The sequence below is a fragment of the Anarhichas minor genome, unplaced genomic scaffold, assembly GCF_050575085.1.
Source record: "Anarhichas minor isolate MPS153535 unplaced genomic scaffold, ASM5057508v1 ptg000026l, whole genome shotgun sequence".
In the NCBI taxonomy this organism is placed as follows: domain Eukaryota; kingdom Metazoa; phylum Chordata; class Actinopteri; order Perciformes; family Anarhichadidae; genus Anarhichas; species Anarhichas minor.
The window spans coordinates 18364744-18368957 of record NW_027466472.1 but is presented as its reverse complement, the minus strand read 5'-3'; positions in this window follow the sequence as shown (position 1 = coordinate 18368957).

Below are 4214 nucleotides of genomic sequence, written 5' to 3'. Positions count from 1 at the left end.
CCTGTCAAATCAGACCGAAGCTTTAAATGCGGCTTTAAGCATGACAGAGCAGTAGCCTAATGCAAATCCGAGTAAAAACACCCTACAGTGTATTTTAGCTTTTGACAAGCAAGAGGCAATCATACTGAACTGGTCTGAGTTATTTGGGTATTTTTTTGCAAAAAAGACCAAATCTTTTACATGTTGGTGTGACTGAGATCACCACAGACATCATCCGACTTTGTGACTGGTATCAGTTCTGTTTTTATTGATTGCATCATTTATGAAAAAAAAGGTAAACACAGCCCTTATTTATTAATTTACCATGATCTTACACTTGGAGCGGGGAGGATCAGAAAGTCTAGTTTGCTGCTGTAGCCGTTGGCAGGATACATTCAGACTGCGGTCAAGTCAGCAGACACTCAGATCGCCGTGGTCAACTCAGCAGACACTTCAATTGCAGTGCACCTATACGCTGAAACTTACGGTAAACGCAACCAAATGGCACAGATCGGGAGCGAGCGAAGAACTTTGCAAAGTTAGCGGAAAGATTAACGTGAGACAACTTCCGGTTTTCTATAGACGAACATCCGGTTTTCAGAATAAGATGCCAACAAAGTATACATATTGCATAATGAAATTAGATAAAATGAATTATATTCACATTAAGTATAAAACATGCTACCTGCATCTCCTGAGTTAAAGGGAAAATACACCTAAATTGTGCGTAAAGTGTCTTTATTCTTTGATTTGAGGGTTGCTGGAAGTTAATAATACCTGACTGACAGTCAATTAAGATATTTTACAAAGCAAAAACTCTGAACTGAATTTGTATCTTCAAATGGCACATTTTTTAAATGTTTAAGGTGCTATAAAAATGTTTTTCTCAATGATTCCACACAACGACTAATGCATATACTATGTTCAGGACAAAAATGGGTAATATCACAATATTTAAGGTGCTACAAAAATATTTTTCTCAATAATTCCAGACAATGACTGACATGTATGTGTTGGGGACATCGTTGACTCCACCCATACTGAATATTAGACATTTTTACTGTACCAATTAAGAGATATTTCAAATTAAAGCTCATACATTTGAATCGAGAAAATATCTAATAAATGGATATTTGAAGTGTAATAAAAAGTATTTTCTCAATAAGTCCAGACAATGACTGATATACATGTGTTGAGGACGTCGTTGACTCCACCCATACTGAAAATTAGACATTTTTACTGTACTAATTAAGAGATATTTCAAATTAAAACTCATACATTTGAATTGCGAAAATATCTAATAAATGGATATTTGAAGTGTAATAAAAACTATTTTCTCAATAAGTCCAGACAATGACTGATATGTATGTGTTGAGGACATCATTGACTCCACCCACACTGAATATTAGACATTTTTACTGTCCTAATGAAGAGCTATTTCAAATTAAAACTCATACATTTGAATTGAGAAAATATCTAATAAATGAATATTTGAAGTGTAATAAAAAGTATTTTCTCAATAAGTCCAGACAATGACTGATATGTATGTGTTGAGGACATCATTGACTCCACCCACACTGAAAATTAGATATTTTTACTGTACCAATTAAGAGATATTTCAAATTAAAGCTCATACATTTGAATCGAGAAAATATCTAATAAATGGATATTTGAAGTGTAATAAAAAGTATTTTCTCAATAAGTCCAGACAATGACTGATATACATGTGTTGAGGACGTCGTTGACTCCACCCATACTGAAAATTAGACATTTTTACTGTCCCAATTAAGAGATATTTCAAATTAAAAGTCATACATTTGTACCCAGAAACGGGTACATTTCTGAATATTTGAGGTGCTATAAAAACTATTTTCTCAATAATTCCAAACAATGACTAATGCATATAAGTTGAGGAAATCTCTGACTACACATATACAGAAAATTAAACATTTTTACTGTGGTAATTAAGAGATTTTTTAAAGTAAATGTCCTACATTTGTTCCAAGAAATATCCAATAACTGAATATTTGAAGTGTTTCCTCAATAATTCCAAACAATGGTTAATGTATACAGGTGCATCTCAATGAATTAGAATATCATCGAAAAGTTAATTTATTTCAGTAATTCAATTCAAAAAGTAAAACTCGTATATGATATAGATTCATTACACACAAGGTGATATATTTCGAGTGTTTATTTATTTTAATGTTGATGATTATGGCTTACAGCTAATAAAAACCCCAAATTCTGTATCTCAGAAAATTTGAATATTCCATAAGACCAATTTAAAAAAGGTTTTTTAATACAGAAATGTTGGCCTACTGAAAAGTATGTCTATGTACAGTATAAAGTATGCACTCAATACTTGGTCGGGGCACCTTTTGCATGAATTACTGCATCAATGCGGCATGGCACGGTACAGTAAAAATGTCTAATTTTCAGTATGGGTGGAGTCAACGATGTCCTCAACACATACATGTCAGTCATTGTCTGGACTTATTGAGAAAACTGTTTTTATTACACTTCAAATATTAATTTATTAGATATTTTCTCGATTCAAATGTATGACATTTACTTTGAAATATCTCTTAATTGGTACAGTCAAAATGTCTTATTTTCTCTATGGGTGCCTTGATGCCTCAACGATGCCTTGATTACATATACATCAGTCATTGTATGGAATTATTGAGAAAAATATTTTTGTAGCAGCTCAAATATTGTGATATTAGCCTTTATTTTGTCCTGAACATATATGCATTAGTCATTGTGGGGAATTATTGAGAAAAACATTTTCATAGCACCTTAAAAACTTCAGAAATTTGTCATTTGAAGATATAAATTCAGTTCAGAGTTTTTGCTTCGTAAAACATCTTAATTGACTGTCAGTCAGGTATTATTAATTTCCAGCAACCCTCAAATCAAAAAATAAATACACTTTACACACAATTTAGGTGTATTTTCCCTTTAACTCACGAGATGATGGTATCATTTTTTATACTTATTGGAATATAATTAATTTAATCTCATTTCATTATGCAATATGTATACTTTGTTGGCATCTTATTTTGAAAACCGGATGTTCGTCTGTAGAAAACCGGAAGTTTTCACGTTAATCTTTCCGCTAACTTTGCAAAATCCTTCGCTGCTCCCGTCCTGTGCCGTTTGGTTGCGTTTACCGTAAGTTTCAGCGTATAGGTGCACTACAATTTAAGTGTCTGCTGACTTGACCGCAGAGGGGGAAGACACAACGAACCCTTGAGCAAGGCCCTCAACCCCCAACTGCTCCAGTGGAGTGGAGCTGCTCAATAGCCAGCAGATCAGACAATGGTTGCCCTTGGCACGTAAATGTCACGTACTGATTCCAGTTTTTCTTATAGCAATAACAATGTAAAGCTGCTATGCCACTTTTTTTTGCGAGCAGCACCAGTATAAAACTAGAAAAACCATCCCGCCCTAATTATCCACCATTTCTTAATGCAGGTAGCTACTCAGCTGTTAAATATATTGTATACTTATTGGATATACTATTGTAATTATTATGTAGGCTTTATAAACCTAGTTACAGTATGATATGGAGCAGTAGAGTGCAGTTTACGTAACTTTAATGAAATAAAAAATATTTTAAAGGTGATCATGAAACACAATAAACACACAATACCCTGTTATCGTTCCAGCTAGGTGCTTAACCGTTAATGAAGAAACCCTTATTGCAGAGGAATATCTTACGAACACTTTTCTTTTAGTACCCACCGTCAATTATCTTACTTTTTAAATGCGAAGTCAAGTCACTGCTCTCTGAGGAGATTTGTATCTGCTTCCGGTTACGCCAGAAGGACTTCAAAGTAAAGAACCCGAAACGTAAAAAGGCACTTACAAAATAAAAGATGTCAGGAAGTGATTATCTTGGGTAACTTGCAGGAAATATTCGCCTTACTAACAGGACCTGTTAAGAGTCATTTACATACGGTGCCTGTATTTCCTCTGGGTTTGCATTTTTTATCAATTTTCACATTTATACCCTCCAATTTGGGTAGAAAAACAAATAGAGGGCAAGCACTATACATGCGTGTATGCGACATACATTTGAATAAAATAGTTCACTGACGGTACACAATACCAACCAAAACTTGGGTTCGGTAGATGCGGATCAGTAGATGTTAAGATGGTCTGAAAGTATAATTTTGACAGGACACCCTGCAGGTAAATCGCTGATTTGAAATGAAATCAGCTGATTC